General features: G+C 40.8%; 1 protein-coding gene across 32 annotated transcripts in view; it reads right to left on the reverse strand.

Annotated features, from left to right (window-relative positions):
- Positions 1-23,400, reverse strand: part of LOC134761961 (uncharacterized) — a 159,082-nt gene that overhangs the window by 98,608 nt on the left and 37,074 nt on the right. For 3 of the 32 annotated variants that reach the window (XR_010141261.1, XR_010141250.1, XR_010141252.1), the window contains one exon: positions 4,587-5,472. The exons of 24 other annotated variants lie outside the window; for them this stretch is intronic. The gene's annotated coding sequence lies outside the window, so the exon portion shown is untranslated. Of the gene's footprint in view, positions 1-4,586; positions 5,473-6,727; positions 9,872-23,400 lie in introns of those variants that run through there. 5 more of the 32 variants (XR_010141251.1, XR_010141248.1, XR_010141267.1 and 2 more) reach the window with 2 other exon arrangements.

Genomic DNA, 23,400 nt, shown 5'->3' on the forward strand with positions numbered 1-23,400 from the left:
TCTCTAAAGCCCATTCTCTTCCTTCCTAGGAACCCAGCTTGGCTATATTTCCCAAGTTCCCTTGCAGTGAGCTCCCAAATTATTTCAGCAATATTTGATTCTTCTTAAATTACTTCAAAATGTCCCACAATTTGAATTTTTATGGTCTCTCATGGGAGACCATAAAAGCCAGCAGCAGAAAAAAGTTATGCTTAATTCTCTTGGGAATGTGCATCTGATGTGATTAGACAATGGCTCACCCAGGTTTTTGTTTTGTTTTGTTTTGTTTTTTTTAGCTCAGCATAGAGCTAAGGCTAGGAGTACTTAAGCCAGAGGAAGCTTTGCAATTTCAGTTTCTTAGATGGGTGTTCTCCAGGTAGAGCTCCACCTTAAAAGGAAAAGCAGTAAATGATAGTGCCCTTTCTGAGCCAAACAGACTTTTTCATAACATTGTCATGTGCTTGGAAGATAGCTGAAAATTTGTTTGCCTTTTAAATTTGATTCCATTATCCAGAGACTCTCTCCCTCTGTTCTAATAAATACATCAGCTATGGGATGGCCTGTGAAGCAAGGTATGGCAGCCAGCCTTCACAGGCTTCGGGTACAGAAGACCAATCCTAACTGGACGTCTCATGGCTCTGTGCCTTGGGGCAAATTGTGGAGCCTCTCAGGGCTTACCTCCATCAATGAAAATAATAGCATCTTTTTGAGGGTGTATTGTGAAGATAAAGGGAGATAACAAATGTGGATAACATGGTGTCTGCCACATGATCATAATTATCGCCATGCGTCAGATACTATACTAGATGCTTCGCACACTATCTCATCAATCATACGGTCCTGCCAGGTAAGGCTTATCAGCCCCCGCTTTACAGATGAGGAAATGGAGACTTAAAGGCCCAAGGCCAACCAGGCACGGTGGCTCACGCCTGTAATCCCAGCACTTTGGGAGGCCTAGGAGGGCAGATCACCTGATGTCAGGAGTTCAAGACCAGCCTGGACAACATGGTGAAACCCCTGTCTCTACTGAAAATACAAAAATTAGCCAGGCGTGGTGGCACATGCCTGTAATCTCAGCTACTTGGGAGGCTGAGGCACAAGAATCACTTGAACCTGGGAGTCGGAAGTTGTGGTGAGTCGAGATGGCGCAATTGCTCATCAGCCTGGGTAACAGAGTGAGACCCTGTCTTAAAAAATAAAAACAAACAAAACAAAAAAACACACAGCGAGTAAATGGCAGAGTTGGGATTTGAACCCATGTCTGCCTGTCTATGAAAACCCATGTTCTGTCTATTAAACCATGAGTAAGTGCTCAATTAATGTTCATTTCCTTTTTGTCACTATGCAAGTAACTTCACAGCCCTTTGTATAGCATCACATCTTGGCACTTCCAAGTTGTCAGTGCCACTCTAGGATCAATTATAGCACCCTAGATACAATTCTGCAAAATTTCAGCTTTGTTTCTTTTTTTTTCTTAACAGCAATAAAGCAGTAGCAGTCTTTCCAGTTGTGCCACAATATTAAAATTCATTTGAAGGTAATTCTAATATATTTTTTAAAAAACATATTAAAATCTAAGCATTATCTAGGTACCATAGCAACTACTTTTTCCTCTTCCTTCTTGAATAGGAAAGTGAAGGCCTGAGCTAGCTGGGTCCCCAAAGAGAAAGGAAATGCAAATATAGGAGGTATACAATGTCTTGTACTCACTGGCCTCTTAACTATTGCTTGTGGAAAGCAACAAATATAATTATTTTCTAGTTTTAAAAAATAACAGGTGGAGGCTGGGTGCAGTGTGGCTCACACCTGTAATCCCAGCACTTTGGGAAGCCGAGGTGGATGGATCACCTGAGGTCAGGAGTTCGAGACCAGCCTGATCAATATGGTGAAACCCTGTCTCTATTAAAAATACAAAAATTAGCCAGGCATGGTGGTGTGTGCCTGTAGTCCCAGCTACTCAGGAGGCTGAGACAGGAGAATTGCTTGAACCTGGGAGGCAGAGGTTGCAGTGAGCCGAGATTGCATCATTGCACTCCAGCCTGGGCAAGAGAGCAAGACTCCACCTCAAAAAAATAATAATAAAATTTAAAAATAACAGATGGAAAGAATTATGATTGTATAGCACACTGATTGGCAATACGGCTGCACACTGGAATCACCTGAGGAGGTTTAAAAACTATTGCTGCCTGGGTCCCACCCCCTAGAGATTCTGGCTTAACTGGTCTGGGGTACAACCTAGAGTCAAGATGTTTAAAAATTCCCCAGATGGTCGTGATGTACAGCCAGGTTTGAGAATCACTGGCTCAGCAGATCACAGATGGAATTCATGTCTCAAAAACTCCATAAGGCAGCCTTAAGTCAGACTTCCTGGGTTGAATGCCAGCTTCACCACCTACTAGGTTTGTAACCTTGGCAAGTCATTTCAGTTCCCCATGTTCCCTTTTGCCCATTTAGAAAATGAGGCTCAAAATATCTCATGATATCAGGAGGATTTAGTAAGGACATATTGATAAAGCACTTAGCACAGTCTCTAGCATAGGAAGGTAAATACAAGGTTATTATTGTTGAACTGTGATTCAGCCCTGAAATTTTCAGGACATGAGCGAGCCTGGCATAGAAAATTCAGCTCTCAAGGGTAAATGTACCAGAAGGCTGGCCCTTTTATTTAAGTACTTTGTTCTCATCCACCACAAAATGAACCTGTTTTCAAGATAAGCACTTCTTGTCTAACACAAAATGGACCTTAGACATCCCTGGGGTGAGGAAAGTAATATCTTCAAGAAACCATCCTAAGGAGCACGTACTTGTTGGTTCTGGGAAGAAGCACTGACTCCAGATAATGTAGAGGAAGAAATCTCTTTAGTTGGTTTGGGCTCTAGGAACTTTATGATGTCCCTTTAAACTTGACATCTTTCATTTGCAGACTCTTTGGCAGGTAGTTTTCCCCAAACTGGTAACTGGCAAGTGAGACATGATTTTGGATGTAAAGATGTGATTTGTTAGGAGTTGCAGGGCAGTGAATTTGGGGCTTTCACATCTCTCCTTTGTACAGATAAACTGCCTAAAAGTTAGCATCAAATATACAATGTTGTTCTCCAGGCAGACATAATACTCATACCCAGCAGTGTGACAAGGCCAGCAACATCCCTGTAGATCCAGGAAACACCCAAGTAAATATGTGTATTCAAATACATCAATTGAGTGGGCAAAGAAAGTTAAATTAAATCCCTTTAAAGAAGAGATGCTTCTAAAACAGTTTTTTATTTGACATCTTCGAAAGAGGAATAACGGGAGTTAGAGTTTGTATTTATTTATTTATTTATTTTATTTTATTTTTATTTATTTATTTTTGAGACAGAGTTCTGCTCTTGTTGCCCAGGCCGGAGTGCAATGGCGTGATCTCGGCTCACCAAAGCCTCCGCCTCCTGGGTTCAAGCAATTCTCCTACCTCAGCCTCCTGAGTAGCTGGAATTACAGGCATGCGGCACCATGCCCGGCTAATTTTGTATTTTTAGTAGAGACGGGGTTTCTCCATGTTGGCCAGGCTGGTCTTGAATGCCCAACCTCAGGTGATCCTCCCGCCTCGGCCTCCCAGAGTGCTGGGATTACAGGTGTGAGCCACCGCACCCAGCCGAGTTTTTATTTTTAAAGGATCCCTCTGACTACTGTTAGCAGAAGTAGACGGATTTGGGATAATTTTAGAGGTTGAACTGACAGAACTTGCTGTTTTGGCCTCGAATTGGTACAGAGAGCAGATGAAAAAATCAAAGAGGATTCCTAGATATTTGGTTGATGTCATTTTGTGGGAAATAGACGGTATGGGGAAGAATAGATTTAGGAGAGAAAATCAAGAGTTCTTTGGGCCTGGGCACAGTGGCTCATGCCTATAATCCCAACACTTTGGGAGGCCGAGGCAGATGGCTCGAGACCAGCCTGGGCAACATGGTGAAACCCTGTCTCTACAAAAAACAGAAAAGGAAAAATTAGCTGGGTATGGTGGCATGTACCTATAGTCCCAGCTACTTGAGAGGCTGAGGTAGGAGGATCACCTGAGCCTAGGAATTTGAGGCTGCAGTGAGCCATGATCGTGCCACTGCACTCCAACCTAGGTGATAGAGTGAGACCCTATCTCAAAAAAAACAAACAAGAAAGAGTACTGTTTGGGCATGAAAGTGTTTAATGTTTATTAGACATTTGGGTGGAGATGTCGAGTAGGCAGTTGGAAATTCAAGTCTGTAACTTAGGGATGAGAACAGGTGGTCTCTCAGCAGTCATTGGCAATACATGATTCGTGGGACTGCAGGAGCTCATCACGGGAGAGCATATAAAGAAGCCCTTTCCCCTCATTCTGTAGATGAGGGAACTATGCTCAGAATAGATGTATCTGTTTTCACAGTGAATCAGCAATAGAATCAGGATTAGAATCCAAATCTAATCCCACTGAGGGATTCCAGGGTGCAGGACTTGCAGTGCTAAAACCATGGAAGTTCCAGGCAGCCAAGGAGGGTTGATTACCCTATTCCTAGGCCAGTGATCACCGAACCATTTTCTCCTTTGGCGACCTGGAAGTGATTGATTGCTGTGAGTGCTTTGTTTATTCTTGTTTTTAAGAGAAGATTGTTTTCATTCTTTTCTATGTCAATGAAATATTATGTTCATTTGGAAGAAGACTTAGCTTTTCCTGAGAGGAAATTACAAAGTGGTAATTACCATGTTTTCTTGCTCCTCCTGGAATATCAGAGCAAGAAAGACAATATTTTTGATGGTGGCACACAGTTAACTCTCAAGACAAAGCTGAAATCTCAGCTGGAGGGAGAGGGGGAGGAGAAAATAAAGTGCCTCAAACTGAGCTCAGCATCTCCCTGAACTCAGCCACTCCTCCTGACTCTTCTGCTTATGTTGCTATCACATCTTTTCTTTCCCCTTTATCTCTCCCTTCCTGACACCACTCCAGTTTCTTAGCTCTATAAATTTGTCCTCATCAACGTGCCTTGCATCTGACATTCAACGACCCACTATACACAAAATTGCTCAAAAGAGAAACTCTGGATCACCCTTGACCTTCCTTTCTCCCTCTCTGATGGAATCTTTTCTCCCACACTTCCCAAATGCCTTTTATACCTGTCTTTTCCTCTCATGTCTCACAACCACCACCTTAGCACAGGCCACCAAAACCGCTGGATTTCTGTAGAAGTCTACTGCGTTCTTTATCTCCCACTTTGCCTCTAATCCAGGCTCCACACTGATGACAAAATTATCTTTTTAAAATGCAAATCTGATTATAGCACTTGCTGCCTTCATCATTTATGCTTTTTAAACTTTAAAATTTTTATTTATATATAATAGTTGTACATATTTTGGGAATGCCGGTGCTATTTTGATGCCTGTCTTCAATGTGTAATGATCAAATCAGGGTCATTGGAATATCCTTCACCTCAAACATTGATCTTTTCTTTGTGTTGGGAACATTACAATTCTTCTCTTCCAGCTATTCTGAAATACACAATAAATTATTGTTAACTATAATATCCCTACTGTACTATCAAATACTGGGACCTATACCTTTTCTCTAACTGTATTTTTGTACCCCTTAAGATTTAGACTTTACTAAGACTGGTTTCCTCCATATTTACTTCAAAATCTGGCTCCTTCCATCACTTTCAGTCAGTTTCTATATTCAGATCAGATCTTTTTGGATCCTCTCATTGGGAAGATGGGAGATCATCTTATGTTTGAGGTTGCTTTGCTTGTGGCAGTGATTCAGTGCCTGAATGTAAAGGAAACATCTCTCCTTCCTCTCAGCTGGGATCCCTATCTTCAGTCACCCTCGCTGCAGTTCAGCCTATCCTGCTGCGCAGCGAGAGGAGTGGCTGTGGTGTGCTAAGAGTATTGATCTGGAAGTCAAGAGACTCCAATAGAATTCTAGCTCTGTCACTTTCAATCCGTCTGACTTTGGGCAAATCATTTAACTTGTCTGAACTTCATTTGCCTAATCTGTAAAATGAAGGCACTCCATAAATGTTAATTAAAACTGAAGCTTCCTTGCTCTAAATTTTTAGTAACTCTCATTGCCAAACTTACCCAATTTCTCAGTCTGGCTGGTTTTCAAAACCCTCCCTCTGTCTGCAGCTTTAACCAACTTGCACATACTTTGTGCTACACACCAGGCTACTTGCAGCCCTCTGGACATCCATCACACTGTGCCTTAGGCACAAATGTCCACTGGAGCATCCCTCTCGTCACTGTTGTCACACTCATTCACCTTCTGAGGTTCAGTTCCATTGCTACCTCATTCTGCAATGAAACTTTTCTTAATCCCTCAACCAAATGTAATCTCTCCCTCTGCTAAATGCCCCATCTCTCTCTATATAGTTTATGGTACCAATCTATTCATGTTATAGAAGTTCTTGTGCTTGTCTAGTAAGTGATTAGGATCCTCCACTTTACTGTAAGGACCTTAGCATCATAGGACACATTATGTTGAGCATTCTATGTCCTCAACAATTATTTATTAAATTTAAAGTACTTATGGGACAAGGGCATTAGCAAAATCCATCATCTAAATGCCTAATTAGGAATCTATTAATTCATTTGTTTGCTTATCAAGCATTCACTGAGTGTGTTTTAAGTCCTGGAGATTTATAGAGAATTTTAGACAGAGTTCCAACCTTGAATGATCTCATAACATAATCAGACAGATAAAATATAATGTGATAAATACATAATAGGAAATCAGCAGATAAATAAACATGATTACAAATACTTTATTTTATTGATTATAGTGAAATGCCTCAAAAGATTCCATTTTAGTCTTTGTAAAGTCCCACAGTTTAGATACACAAACCCATCCATGTCTGCTTAGGCAGAAGGAGCAGGGAATTACTATTTGTTGAATGCCTATTAGGTGCTGTATTAGTTCTTGTACTGCTATAAAGAATACCTGAGGCTGGGCAATTTATAAAGAAAAGAGGTTTAATTGGCTCATAGTTCCACAGGCTGTACAGGAGGCATGGCAGGGGAGGCCTCAGGAAACTTACAATTATGGCAGAAGGTGAACAGGAAGCAGGCACATTGTACCTGGCTGGAGCAGGAGGAAAAGTAGGGTGGGGAGGTGCCACAAACTTTTAGACAACCAGATCTCACGAGAACTCTATCATGAGAACAGCTCTAGGGAGATGGTGATAAACCATTAGAAACCACCCCCCATGATTCAATCACCTCCCACCAGGTCCCATCTCCAACATAACAGATTACATTTCAGCATGAGATTTGGGTGGGGATACAGATCCAAACCATATCCGGTGCCAAGCAATATATACACATTATTTCATTGTCAGAGGTATTGTGGGATATTGTTATAATCTCCACTTTATAGCTGAGGAAACTTAGGTTAAGAATTGTCACATAACTTGTGTAAGGCCTTACAATTAGAAGTCCTGAGTCAGTTTTTAAACCCAGGACTCTTTGATATCAACTGGCCTGTGACATCAACTTTTTAGACGACAACCAGACAGCAACCTGAGGGCCTGCGGGTAGTCTGTCCCAGGAACTTGAGCTACTGATTTGGAACTACAGGAATTTGCTTCTTGGCCAGAAGACTTAGATATCAAAGGGACCAGGGACATTTGGCCAGGCTAAGATAAAATTTAGAGGAGTCATTCAACCAGGAAATATGGTAAGATAGTCCAGGTGACAACTCAGGCAGGAATTGCCACTTTGAAGCCGGAACACAAAACCCTCTCCCTGAAGTTCTATCTTTGAAAACTTCACCTCTTTTGAAGCCCCCTCCAAGGGAAAGGAGCCAAGGGCTGCTCCTGTTCTAAGTTTTATCTGCTAACCTCAGCTTCCACTCAGTCACCTCATTAGAACAATGGAATATGGTGAAACTGTAAGCACAGAATGATGAAGGTGGGAGTGCCGTCAGGAGGAACACCACGCTGTGATTTCCAAGAATATAGAAAAAGAAGCTAACATTCTCAAGACTTTGTGGAAAGATTAAGGAGACAGCTTTCTAGGGGGAAAAATGCAATAATTCCTCTAACAGATGTGTTTGCCACAAAATAGAAACAAATTGTATTGTATAATGCAAAAATGCTTTCAAATATTTGTACAAAAAAAGTGAGGTGGTAAAGAACAGACTTTGCTATTTTTCTGTCTTTACTCAAAGATCTCTAAATTCCACTAAAATTATGTTTTCCATTGTAGAGGGCAGACCTATGGCCAGACAAGGCTCCTTCTGCATTCAAACCGAAAAGTGGTGCTTATTTCTGCAGCTGGTGCTAACATCAGTCCATAGACTTAGGTGTTCAAGAAATGCAAAAATTTGTCTGAGTTTTATAACTCAAAATCTACCATAGTCTTCATTCTTCCAGGTGAAAGAAACTTAATCTCAGCCTATTTAGGGCTTCCGCTTTTCCTAAGAGTTATATCTTTGTACCAGGAATACCAAAAGGCTGGGGCGGGGGTGCACACGAGAGAGTATCCAGACATCTGTCCCTATCCATCCACACTGCCATCCACTGAAGTAGACTTTGGTCTGCATGATGACTCATTCCAATCTGCAAGGTCCTTTCCTACCCAGTGGTTTTCTTACACTCTTGTGGAAGCACAGGAAACATGTTGTGGCTTCCAAGCCACACTGGGTCCAGGAAAGCAACCCCTTGCTTCTAAGACCCTATCTGCTTCCATGCAGTTTGGGGGCCTATGAAGTTATTCCATTGCCCTGTGCTATGCAGGGCTGCAACAGCCTCTGCCATTCAGGCCCTTTAGCCAGGACCAACCACATTGCCCCTTCTCCATGGATATTTTCCCTCCCTTCTGGGGACTCACTTGGGAAAGCACCTCTAGTACCCTCACTGTCTTACCCCAATCTTCCAAATCTATCTTGAGATTCTCTTGCTCTCCTCTCCCTCTCAGGACCACACCTTTAAAACTCCAAAACCAAGTGGATAATCTGTGACTGGAAGGAGAGAGGGAGGTCACGGGGTAGCAGAAAGTATGAGGGGGAAGGACCAGGTAGGTCTTGTCTCAAAATGGCACTCACAGTTTTCTGTTTTGTTGTTGAGTCTAAATGATCCTCTCTCCCCAAAACAAACAAACAAAAAACATGTTTTTTAAAATTTAAAGACATATTTCAAACTGTTTATAGCCCAATTCATTTAGCTTTGATGATCTCTCCTATTTCTGACAGTTACAAATGCAAATATTCTCTTTGGGAAATCAAATGTTACTTTGAGTCCCTGGGATGTTTATGCAGAGCTATCAGAGAGGGAGGCAATTTATGACATGGGAACCCAAACTTAGCCAGGGATAGGAGGGCATATTTTCCTCACACTCTAAGACAGGGCTAATAGCTATAATTTCACCTGCATTCCTGGATATCAGCCTTTTCTTGCCCCGGGCTCTGGCAAGATGCCTCCCAAGATAAGGGTCTGATAACAGACCTGGCTATACAGGAAAGCAAAGTAGGTCATCCTAGTTAAGTGATTTGAGGGCAACTGCCTTCCATTTGAGGATGCCGCCTGCTCCAGGCATCTTCTTTACCAGCTCGCTGTGGGCTCTCCCCTTCCTCTGGGGAAAATTTGTTTCATCAAGGTTATTTCTTTGTTTTAGAAAGCATAGATTTGAAGACCCTGCCTTGACTCCATACAGACAGACAGCCCTTCCAGGTGGCTTCTGATTTCTCCTGGCACCTGCAGACTGCAGGGCAACCAAAGGAACTGGGATGCTTGCAGAGTGTTCTCTATTCATTCACAGAGTCTTCCCATCTCTTTTCTCTCTTCTCCACAGCAAGTCCTCTTCTGAACCCTCATTGCCAAATATCTGCATGTTGTTATGGAGCTGTCTCAGCATGGGGTCTTTGATGCCTGTATCCTCACACCCTTAGAAGATCCTGAGAAAGGAAGATGGCATGTGAGAAACTTCAATGTCTTCCTGCCACGAGCAATGTCTTCCTGCAATCAGCCTCCAACTCTACACATCCAAAGGTGGTAGAATTTGTTAGCTCTTTTTTCCTTCTCAGTAAATTTTAGTTACAAGCTGGAGCATAATTTTCTTAGCTTTTATGAAGTCCTTCAGAACTATAGGTATTGAAACAAAGTGCTGAAGATATTTTTCATTTTTCATTGGAAAACAATTTCTAACCCACCCCAGTTTCAAGAGGAGCCCTGGGAAATACACAAAAGACTGAAAATTCCCTTGTTCTCCTGCCAATTTCTCCATTTACTATGGAGGTAACCTGGAGAAAATGGTTTGAGTCTTTGTGCTCAGTTCCTACTCGGAATTCAAGTTGGAGAGAACAATGTTGATTACATTTCTAGCAGCAGCAAATACAATGGGAAGTAAAGCTCTTTGGGTATGTGTCAGGGTAATTTTTATCATAAACAATTGGGTTGTCACACATTAGTCATACATAAGTATTAGATCCATAATAATGTGTTCATTCTCCAACTTTGACATTTAACATTAAGTTTAGTATAGAGATTTTTCAACCATAGTTGCACATTAGAATAATCTGTGGATTTTTAAAGCAATAGTTAAGCCACACATAATCTCAGAGATTCTGACTTAATTGCTTTGGGGTGAAAGTCAAGGTGTCAGCATTGTATTAAAATCTTCACAGGTGATTCTAATCTGAAGCTGGGGTGTGGAACCACTAATAGAGAGAACATAATGCAGGCTTTGGGGTTGGATATACTTCGGTTCAAATCCCTGCTCTACCACTAATTGGTTGTGTGATTTGGGGGGAATTACTTAATGATTTTAAGCCTAAATTTCGTCCTCTGTCAAAAGGAAGATGGAGTAGTCATATAGTTTGAATATATGTCCCCATCAAATCTCATGTTGAAATTTAATCCCCAACCTGGGAGGTGGGCCTGGTGGGAGGTGTTTGGGTCATGGGAGCAGATTCCTCATGGCCTGGTGCTGTCCTTGAGCTAGTGAGTGAGTTCTCGCAAGAGCTGGTTGTTTAAAAGTGTGGCACCTCCCACAATCACTGCTGCTCCTGCTTCATCTTCTGCCATAAGTAAAAGCTTCCTGAGGCCTCCCCAGAAGTGGAGCAGATGCCAGCAACATGCTTGTACAGCTTGCAGAACCATGAACCAACTGAACCTCTATTCTTTATAAGTTACCCAGTGTCAGGTATTTCTTTATAGCAACACAAGAACAGCTTAATACAGGTAGTGTTTAAGGGGCGGTATTAAAGATTAAATAAGGTAACTGGCATATGTAAAACATGAATTGCCTGGCACAGAATAGGTATGCTATAAATATCGGTGCTCATCCTCCCCTTTTATACTTGATCATTTTTAAGATTCAAGTGCTAATCCTTGAGGGAAACAGGGGAAACCCTATGGATCTAGTGCTTGGAATTGAAGTGAAGGCAGATTTGGTGTTGATCAGAGTAGAGAATAAGGAGGATGAGGTCAAATCTCAATTTTCTCTGTGATGAATAATCATACAAGGGTTGCAAATCACAGTTCCATAATTGCAGCTCTCAGAACATTCTGGTACAGTTTCCTTTCTTAAAATTAAACCTTCTGGTACCATACTGTAGAATCTATATTTTAAATTTAATATTCAATAAAGTTTTCCTGAGGTGTTTTCAGATATGAAAAATCACTTGGATATTCTGTTCCATGCACTTTATTTGTTCTCTAATATTGGCTATCAGTAGGAAATTTACAACTTCACAGTTGTATTTACAACATTCACAAAAGATAATTTATTGAAGATACTCCACCTGTTCCTCCTAAACTCCTATTTTGCCCCCGTGTTGTGCTGAACCCTTATTAACCTCAACAAAGAAGCTTCCACGTTCAAGAGGCCAAAGAAGAGACCCTGAGCCAGGACGTGAGACATGGGGTTTTATTAGGGGCTCACAAACAGCAGAGAGAGCCCAGTGGTGGTGGGCTGGACAACATATCCACCTTCCTGCAGTCCAGTGGCAGCAGACTGGACAGGAAAACTGCAATGGCCTGCAAATATCCAGTGTACATAGTATTTTCACTTAACACCCTCCCCTTAACAACCTCCACTTGGCAACCTTCATATAACCCAGAACTCAGGGCCTCAATCCCCTGTATGGCCTATGTTCCACAGGATGAGACAGGGGCTTAGATGTTCTTCATAGACAAGGAGCAAATCTCAGGGTTGGCCACTCCCAGATTCTATAGCTTGAAACACTCATTGAGGTGTGTCTGCCACATAGAGTCATGATCAGGGTATGCTTACATTATTGCTATCAGGTACATTTCCTCTATGCCACCTGCCAAGAAAGAGCCCTGAGATTGCTCTCTAAATGTCTTAAAATAAAAGCTGTGAAGAAAGACGATGCTATCCAGGCCATCAGCAAATAACAAAAACCCTGTGAGCAAGAACATGACTCATGCTCCGTGCTGTATCTTTGAGGGCTCAAGGTGATATTCTCTGGTAAAAAGCTCAAGATGCCAGAAAAAACCCTGGACAGGCTGAGGGCAATTGGAACAAGGAATTCAAAAGAACAGAAGAGTGAGGAAGAGCAGGTTTGGGGAGAGTGGAAAGAAAGACATGCTCCAATGCTTGAGATAAACCGGGTAATGTGGAACTGGGCCCAACTGATTGCTTTGTTGGAAACCAGCTGAGCCAAGAGTCTAAGAATTTGGTAATTCTGGGTCAGATCCTTTTCATCTTAGCACTAACAAATTAGGAGCTAGCCTAGCACAGGGAATGACTCATTGTTGTATTGCTTTCTTTCCTCACCTCCCCTCTCCTTTTTTAAAAAATGGGGACAGGGTCTTGCTTTGTTGCCCAGGCTGGTCTTGAACTCCTGGGCTCAGTTGATCCTTCTGCCTCAGCCTCCCAAAGTGCTGGGAGTACAGGCATGAGCCACCACACCCTGCCTCTTCCCTCTTTTTAAGGATGTAGATATTACATACTAATTTTTTTAAATTAAATAGCTAGAAGGGAACCTGGGTCATTTCATCTAGACCGTCCTCAGCAGAGCAATGCTCAACTTATAAATAAATCTCCAATTCATACACACACACACACACACACACACACACACACACACTGGGGTAAAATTTCCTTATAAAAGTTAAAATATAAATATATTTTATGTCATATAGTATAGACTAAGAGCTTTGGCTCATGAGCAGCACAAATGTGTATGCTAATCCCAGCTTCCTAATTACTAGCCATGTCGCTATCTTGCTAAGCCTCAGTTTCCTCATCTTTGGAATGAGAATAATAATAGCATCTACTTCACAGATTTGATGTGAGGATGAAGTGCTAGTGCTGGACACAAAACGACCACTCCAAGTAGTGAGCTATTGATGTTAAAAATATGGGGAAAATCACATATTTATAATTGATGACATATGGTATGGAAAGCACTTAAAACAGTGTCTGGCACATGGTAGGTGCTGATGTCATCACCCTCTTCTTCCTCCTCATCACCATACTAGACTGCATTTCATTTCCTAGATGATATTTAGTCCAAGTTATTTTTGTGATACCTTTCTTTCCCCTCTAATTGCCAATGCACTTCTCCTAATATGAGTGATATGTATCTCAATATTTCCCAAAATGACTCAAAAAATATTAAATCACCTCCACATGGCCATGAGATAATATTGGATATATAAATAATATATATTTTTAATTGGTATTTCAAAATGTTATTTCCATATACAGTTATTGTATTTTGTAACCCAAAAGTCAGGATACAATGTTATATCCATGGTCTGACAAGGGGACAGAACACTTAGAATTGAGCCTTACCCCCATCAGCTTGACTACATTCAGTGATAGAAATGTATTAGACTTGACCAAGCTTTGTCCTCAAAATTGCTTCCTAATCAAATTCTGGCCTAGGAACTCCTTGGCATGCCTCCATGCAAAGATGGAACGGGTCTCTTCTTGAGGAGAGTACTGGTGGGTTCCTCCCTGGTGCAACAGGATGCCAGCCTTCCTCTTCACTGTCTGGTTTCTAGGACATCTGCTGTCAAACAGGGTCTCTATCTACCAGTATTCCAGAGCCTTGCAAGAGAGAGTAGCATCAAACAGTCTGGTCTGCTTCTATCAAAAGCCTCCCCAATAAAAAAGATATATACTTGTTATTGGCTGAAGAATATACAGTTTTTCACCTTTCCAGGTACTCTAAATTACAGACTTGTATCACATTGAATACAAGGCTGCCTATACATATTAACAACTGATGTTTATTGAGCACTAACTAGTGCTAGGCATTATATAAGCACTTTACTTTCATAATCTCACTTAACCCTCTCTCTCTTTATATATATATATATATATATATAAAGCAGAAATACAGAAAGAGTCTAGACCCAGAAAACATCCATGAATAGCTGCATTGGCCATGGATGGCCCAACCTTGTGCTACTCCTGAGCCAAAGCTCTTAGTCTATACTATATGACATAAAATATATTTATATTATAACTTTTATAAGGAAATTTTACCCCATTTTGTGTGTGTGTATATATATATATAGTGTGTGTATGTGTGTATGTATATATATATATGTTTTTTTCTTTTTGGAGGCAGTGCCTTACTCTGTCACCTAGGCTGGAGTGTAGTGGTGTGATCATGGCTCACTGCAGCCTTGACCTCCTGGGCTCAAGCAATCTTCCCACTTCAGCCTCCCAAGTAGCTGGGACTACAGGTGCATGCTACCACACCTGACTAATTTTTAAAAATTGTTTTGTAGAGACAGGGTCCCACTATGTTGTCCAGGATGTCAAAATAAGTCTGAGTGACAGTCTCTTATTATCCTCCTATGGCTGATGCTGTATATTGGCTACTCATAAACAATGCACATTTCTTTCCTCCTTCATCACTGAAATGCTGATGTGAGAATGAAGGTGCCACAGCCATTTTGCAACCATAAGGGAACAAGCATGAAGACAGAGGCCTCCATGCTAAGGACATCAAAGCAGAAATACAGAAAGAGCCTGGACCCAGAAAACATCCATGAATAGCTGCATTGGCCATGGATGGCCCGACGTTGGACTTATTATATCAGAAAAATAACCCCCTAAGTAATTCTGATAGATTTTTTCATTCTTGGAGCCAAACACGTTTCAAATTGATGCACTTCATTTTATGAATGAGGAAACTAAAGCTCAGTGAGTTTGGGTAATTTCTCCAAAGTCCTGTGGCCAGTAGATGCTAGAAACAGGATTTGTACCCACATCTGCCCAGCACCAACACACATGCTCTTACTCACAAGAGCACTGCAGTGCCCTCCCATCACTGTATCTGCATCAGTTCACCACATCTCATCCTTCCCAAACCATGTGTCACAGAACTCAGATATTATTCATAGATATGCCTCAGCAGAAAGGTTTCGGTGGTAAGTTAAGTTCTAAGAACACAGAGTTTTGTATTCCCTTTTTGTAGAGAACCACAAAGCATATCAAAACATCAGTTTCCAAAAAAAACAAAAAACCTATTATTAAGAAACCTGCTTGACTTTGATTAATTCAGTGGTTCCCAAACTTATTTGAGTATGGAACACATTTTTTTAAATGACTTTCCTATAAATATCTTCCAGAACATTGTTCCCTTGAACACCAATTTGGGAGATCACTCACTGAATTTTAAGCATTATTTCCTCAGCTTTGGTTTAAAGTAAAAGGAAAGTGAGTCACAATTTTGTCCATTCTGCACCTCCCGGTCCCCTATGAAGTCCCAAAGGATAAATTTCTTTGAGAATCTGGTGCCCAGAGCAAAATATGTACCTCCTGAGGAAGTTATTTGCTTCCTTTTTAAAAATAAAAGTATGTGACTTACAGAGCTTCTCCTTTTGTTTTGGCTTTCTGGAGGCTGAGACAAATGGGAAGCAATTATCAGCTCAGGTTCCTGGGTTTTACGGATTTGTTGTTTTTTTTTCAATCTGATCTTGATTTTTCCTCTTGATCTTCCTTGTCTTAATTCTGTATTTATGTTTTATTTGGCATTATTGTATATGTTCTTGTGAATGACATTATGTTTGTGGAATAGAGTGGAGTACAAATTCGTTAAATAAAAATCAAGACTGACCTGAGGCTGGGCGTAGTGGCTTACGCCTGTAATCCCAGCACTTTGGAGGCTGATGCGGGTGGACCACAGGTCAGGGGTTTGAGACCAGCCTGGCCAATATGGTGAAATCTTGTCTCTACTAAAAATACAAAAATTAGCTGGGTGTGGTGGCGGGCGCCGGTAGTCCCAGCTACTCCGGAGGCTGAGGCAGGAGAATCGCTTGAACTCAGGAGGCAGAGGTTGCAGTGAGCCAAGATCGTGCCACTGCACTCCAGCCTGGGTGACAGAGTGAGATTCTGCCTCAAAAAAAAAAAAAAGACTGACGTGAAAAATACAAGTCACAGGGCCTGTTTGTCAACATGATTGTACTGATAGTATCTGATCGAAGAATTGGTGTAGTTTTTAATAATTGATACTATAAAACTGGAAATTATGGCTTATGAATATCTAATGAGAGGAAGGAATAGATTTCCAAATGGGGATATATTCTTGGAAATAGAACATAAATGCCTTTGCTGAATTTTTATTGAAATTAATTATACTTCTCTAGATTGCCAAACTAAATCAATATCTATACCATCAAATTCAGTAATCAAATTAATCACAACCTTGCAAAAATAAAATAAAATTAAGAAAGACATGCCCTGTGATACATACCTATTTCAGGAAACCTAATTAACCATGGTTGAATAGCCATCACTTCCTTAAGAAGGAATAAAATTTGCTATAATTGTCAACACAGAGGAGCAGTAAGTTATTTATGAAGTTGGTGATTTGTGCCATTTATCGAAGAGTCAACCCAACAAGCCCCAGAACAATAAACAAATGTCAACTAAGGGACATATTGTGAAATAGAGTAGGCAATACAAAGAAATATGATCCTGTGGCTGCTATGAGAGAACACTCAAGTATTAAGAAGGGGCTAGGAGAAGCAGCTCAGAATGTTATTTGCGGCTTTCGTTTTAAAACAAACTCCTATAGCACTGCTTTCAGACATCATCAGTTGTATTGATAATCTTTCATTTTTCTATATGGCCTCTCTTAGATCTTTAAAACCCTAAAGTCCAGATTTTAACCCGAGACATGGTGACTGCTTAGATAAATTTCATGTGTGAAGATAGAACATTTTAAAATATTAGCATGTTTCTTTCTCTCTACTTTTTCAGGCAGCAAAATGATGTCCTCTTGGTGGCCTTCAGAAAAGGGTTCTTGCAATATAAACGCAAAGAAACAAAAGGGATCTGATTTTATCTTTTGAGTTTCTATGTTGATCTTTGGACCCATGGCTGAAAAAACAGCTTGAGAGAAAAGAGTTTTCAAGAACGAAAGCCAACTCCCTCTTAGAGTTGGTTAGCCTGCATAAAACAGAAAATGGAAAAGCTTGAATACAGTTTATTTCTCTTTCTTGTACAAGGAGTCTGGTAGATAGGCTAGAGAGGGTGTGGTTATCAGAGATTCAGACTCCGTCTATATTTCAGTTACCTCCTAGTACTAGCTTGCAGCCTCAAGATTACCTGCTGGTACAAGATGGTTGCTAGAGCTCCAACCATTATAACTACATCTGAGGCAATAGGAACTAGGGAAAGGCAAAGAGAAGACCTTCCTACTGAGTCAGATCACTTACGCAGCCATCTCAGAAGTACCAGGCAACTCTTATGCTTATATTTCATTTGTCTGATTGTAGTTACATGACCATGCTGGGCTTCAAGGGAGCCTGGAAAACATAATTTTTTTTAGCAGGGCACACAGCTGATTCAAAAAAAAAAAAAAAAGCAGCACTTGTTACTGAAGCAGAAAGGGAGAATGGATGTAGGGTTGCAAATAACAGTCCCTGCCACATCCCTAAAGAACCCAAGGGGTAAAGTTGATACCGTAAGTGTAAGTTTAGAATAATTCTTGATTATGCAGGTGCAAATTTTCTAACCCCGGATGAGATAAACATCCTTTGGACTGGAGGATGAGCAAAATAACAGAAAGGACATGAAAAGAAAATAGACGTTGTGCATCCCCACGTGGGTCCCTGTGCCCTAAGAGTCATCATCAGATCCTCCAGAGAGGGCACCAGAAACCCCAGATAGACTGGCAGATCCAAACCAGAGAAGTCCTGTGCCTTGCACCTGATAGAGGCCTGGTAGATAACAAGCTTCTTGGCATTTCCCCTGACCTGCCTGGTGAGATATCCATACTGGAAATGGCAGCCTGGCATGTCTAGGCAGCAAAGCCTGCAACAACTCCATGAGATCCCGTGTGATCCTACCGTAGTTTGGAAGAGCACCCAAAATGTCCCAAGGCCTTCACACTCCATTATGAGGGGCTCAAAAGTAGCTGAGAGGGGCCAGCAGGTTTGAAGACTAAGTCAGAGATGAGAAGGATATGGGGTAACCTTCCTGGACCAACTACCAGAAACCAGATGGGGAACCCAGATGTCCTAGAAATTTCCTTTGGGGATGATGTACAACTCCACAGATGCCAGCAGGGACAGATGCTTCCCTCTCCCTCAACACGTGGCTCTGTGAAAACGCCTCAGAATTTAGAAATGATCTAGGGAACAGAGGGTGGTAAAAACCCTGAACTGACTGGGGTTGGGGGGAATGCAGATTTGAGAGTGAAAATTCTGATTTGACTGTGTTTTCTTTAAAATGGCTGGGGTTAAATTATCCTACCAGGCAGAATGGAGATTTAAAATTAAAATTCAGTTATAGAAAAAATTATTTTGTAAAACTGAGTGTATGACTTGTGAAAATTCATCTGCAAAACATGCTTTCTCAGTTTGTCAATTCTCACTTCTAAAAGTCACTTTTGAAAGCTCAGAATTTTGGCACATTCTTCATTGATGTATGAAAAGTTGTAACAAATGAGTATTTTGCTGTTTCATCGTTGCTTCAATAATATTGTACCTCATACTCATGACTCACAAATACCCTTTTTAGCCCTTGCCAACAAGCCAGGCATTGTTGTATTTGTACAACAGATACAAATAAAATTTGTATTTCCCAACACTTTAGCTGCATCTAAGTGCCCAATTTGTCCTAGCTTGTTCAGGACTTTACTGGTTTTAGCAATATAGTCCAGTACCCCAGAAATCCTTCCAACAACCCAGACAAACCAGGATGGTTGGTTACCCTCTCTGCATCAGAATCACCTGGAGGATTTGTTAAAGCACAGATTCCTGGGCTGCACCCCTAGAGCTTTTAATTCAATAGGAGCGGGGGTGGGGGCTCAAGATCTTTTATTTGTAACAAGCTCCCAGGCTACAAATCTAGGGACCTTGTTGCACTGACCAAAGACACAGGTCACAGTTTTTTCCCAACATTAACATAATAAAGCAATTGTGTCGATCCATAACCAACATAACAATGACAAATCAATGATGGATTCTTAGCAAAAACTTTGACCAAGGTCTCAAGTTTTTCTCCTTTTCTTTTGTAGCAGTTCCCTGAACACAGCAGCTCTGTGGAGCTGTACCAGAGTTCATTCGTGGGAGGTAAGCTTAGAACTTGCCCCTCAGCCCTTCCAGAGGTTCATTAAGCATCTAATTTTTCATATTAAATCCCTTTCTGCTAAAACCAGCAAGAGTGTTCTGTTATCTGTAACTAATCTTGATGCACACATCATGGGGACACTGGGTCACAGGGTTTGATAAGTGGTAGAAGAAAGGGGAAAGAAGTTTGTGCACATTTCAGGGACAAGAGGAAAAGGAAAAGCAGAGATTTCCTGTGAGTGCAAAGGCCTGTCTAGGCAAAGATGCCCCTGCCCACCTTGGGCCACTTACAAGGAAAACACTTACAAACCCAGCAGTAGAAAACCATATCAATACATTCCTGAACAATTACTACGGTCAGCAGAGATGACATCATTCTCCTTCCCATCAGAACAATAAGCCTGGCTCTAACTCTATAAACAATAAAAGCAAAATGTCTTTCTCTAACAGATGGAAATGAATAGGTTTGAAGTTGATAGTGATCTTTCTGTGGTCTAAAAGGCCTCACCCAGTACAAATATCTTACCCTAGACAATTACAAATGTAAACACAACCAAACACAGTGAACACCCCTGAGCAGAGTGAAGGCTGCCAGAACCAGAGACCCAGGTCCTGGCATACTCAGACATTTAAGGACAATCTAGAAGAAAGGAGTCCCTACATCTTCACACATCTCCAAAGAAATCAACTTCAGAGCCATTCCTTTTGAATTTTTATTTAAGCCTTAAAAGTTAATTCACCATGTAAGGTAGAGAGGCAAAAAGAGACGACAGATATACTCTCCACTACCAGGTCACTAATCTGCTAAATCAAGCATGGCAGGGAAGCAAGTAAACCATGAAATCTCAATGTAGACAACCCTTGATTTTAACTCAAACATGCCGATTAAATCCTTGACATTGGATTATGCATATGTAAGGAACCAGTGTTAGATGTTAAAGCTAATATTTCTCCTGATGAAGCAGCACCTTTGCTAGGACTTAGTGAGTTGGTAAGCGTGCACTGACAGCCCCGTCCTACAGCAGTGGCATCCACACACTCAGGGAAGTACCACACATCGCTATAGTCTGATTCTCTTATAGTGTTACAGGCAACTTACACCATCTCTGATTCACTTAAAAAATTCTCAGTTGACTTGCAAAATAATTGCAACAGACTCTCTCTTTGTGTAAACTTGATTACTATTTTGTAAGGTCCCGTTTTTATAAGGCCAAGGAATCCGTGAAATCCATTTTTTTTCCTTATTTTAAAACTTGAATTTTTATCCCAATAGATACTTTTTACCCATAGGACTTAATACAAAGTATAAAATTGTCATATGTTGTGGTTTTTACAGTTTTATTTCTGCTTTTCTTTCCTGCTGCACTTGCAATGAACTTACTGTAATAATTGTATCCATTCATTAGAAGGCACTTTATATCCAACAAATCTTCAAGTCACAGGGTTTGTAAGAGGAAAAGAGTGGTTAAGAATATAATGACTAGTTTCTACTCTTGAATATTTCCAATCTTTCCTCAACACAGCAGTAGGCCCTTTGTGAGATTTAAACCCAAACATGGCTCTCTCTGCTGAAAATTCCTCAATGGTTTCCCATTGCATTCAGAATAAACACAAGCCCCTTTACAAGGCCTGCAATAACAGGCCGCTCATCTAGGGTGTTATGTGAGTTAATAAATGTAAAATTCTTAGAACTGTGCCTGGCACACAGCAAGTGCTCAGTGAATTCTAGCTGTCCTTCTCCTTCCTTCTCGCCCTTTCCCTCATCCTCCATGCTTACCTGGCAATGCTTCCCATGACCTCTCCCTTGCCTCACTCTGCTGTCAGCCACCTTCTCCCTCCTCCAGTATGCTGCATTCACACTGTTCATCCTCCAGATTCTTGAACACATCAAGCTTTTGCCTATTTCAGAATCCTTCCCCAAGCACTTCCTTCCCTGTCGTCCAGGGGCCCGTTCTCATCTTTTAGGCCTAAATGGCTCCTCTTCAGAAGAACTTCCTTTTCTGCTTAATCTAAAATGGTCCCCCCTATTATCTTCCCACAGACTAAGTTCTTTTCTTTTAGTGTCCTAATTACAACTTGTAATTGATACTTGTTTGTTTTAAATGTTCAGTGTCATTCTTTCCTGTCAGCCTTTAAACTCTCTCTGTTAGGAAAGAGGACAGATGTTTTGTTTGCTAGTTATACTCAGTGTTAAACACTGTGTTTGCCATCTAGAGGAAACTCAATTAGTATGGAAGGAGAAAAAGAAAAATTATTTAAAAGTAAATTCAATATTTATTAAATGTTTACCATGTGGCTAGGCATTCTACTAAATACTTAGCATGTATTAGCTCCTCTAATCTTTCAAATACCTATGAGCTATGTTATTATCTCTTTTTCACATTTGTAAAAAGTGGAACTCCAAGAATTCATGTAAGTCATACCGGGACTAAGTGTCAGAGCTGAGATTTGAACTGAGGTCTTTGTAGCTCCAAATCATTTGCTTTTCCTCTCATACTAAGTTGCTTCCAGTAACAAGGGAGTGGAAGTATGTGAAATTACACAATATGATAAATAGCTACTTCTGCCTCATTTATGGCATTTAAAATTTCTCTGAGTAAGTGTATCAGTTGTCCTTCTGGAATTGAAACATCAATGAGACAATTTTGCTGCCATGTAATGAGCTTTTCCCCAGGCATGTGCTATATCTTTTATCAGCCCAAGTAATACTTCAGGGCTTGTGTACACACCATGTATTAATTGTATGACTTTAAAATATTTAGTGCTCCCTCAAGGGCATGCTCCCTCAAGGGCTGTGTTTTCTGTCAGGTGCCATTGTGGACCTGGGTTTGTTAAATGAGAAAGTGATCAATTTCCAGAGCAACCAGAAGAATACTCTGCAGAGTGAGCTCAATGGAAAGAAAGCAATCAAGTGTTAAGGGATAAGGGGAAATAATGGCAAGAGGTTGGGGATGGGGGGGAGATCTATTGGTTCCAAATCAGATGTGCTCAGTCTTAAAATCAGTAACATCTCAAGTTATACCAGTGATTACTCCCAGACTAAAGGCTCGTTGACTCCCATTTCATTTCCCAAATAGTGAGATGTTCTTGAATATCAAATTGAAAATTAGAGAGCCAAGAAAACAAGAGAGAAATAATAATATTTAACATTTACTATGCTAGGTCTTTTACATGAATTAACTTATTTTGTCCTCAAAAACCCTCATGGTAGACACCAATATTATTCCCAATAAACAGATGAGTAAGCTGAGGCACAGAAAGGTAAAATAAGTTGCAGTGTGGTCTTACTAAAAATTGTATTGGATGATGAAATCAGCAAGAGTGATGGAATAAGAACCATTGAATATCATCTCCTCTACAAAAGCAACAAAAAACACTAGAAAAAATTATGTCAACTTCTTCAGAATCCTGGATATTAACCAAAAGCTTGCAACAATTCAGGAAGCATTAATTCAAGAAAAATGACTGAATCTTAACAAACTTTTTTTGACATTTTAACTTGCTTTGTTTCTATGCCTCTCTCCCACCTCTGTGGTAGCCTTGAAAACCAACAGCCCACTGTTACTGTGAAAACCAGAAGCTTCTGGGGGACACATAATGGGGTTGGAGTTCTTTCAAAGTCTCATTTTCAGAGAATTGTCATTGCTTGACCTGTCTGCGAATCTCCTGGAAAACCCCACTTGCAGAGTTTGTCTTTATCTGACCTACTAGAGCTTGCCCAGTGACAACATTTTCCCCAAGAGTGTTTATTGAAAACAATCAGTGGCAGTTATATACAATGAAACAGCTGTATGAAGCAGCAATAACAATTTGGGTAAGCAAAAAATCGGACCAAAAAAACTTAGAAAAATCTGGGGAATGACATTCCATAGGGGGCTTTGACAAGTTCCAACATATTCCTGGAAATCTAGAAGTCCAT

Source organism: Pongo abelii, chromosome 7, assembly GCF_028885655.2.
Source record: "Pongo abelii isolate AG06213 chromosome 7, NHGRI_mPonAbe1-v2.0_pri, whole genome shotgun sequence".
Taxonomy (NCBI): Eukaryota; Metazoa; Chordata; class Mammalia; order Primates; family Hominidae; genus Pongo; species Pongo abelii.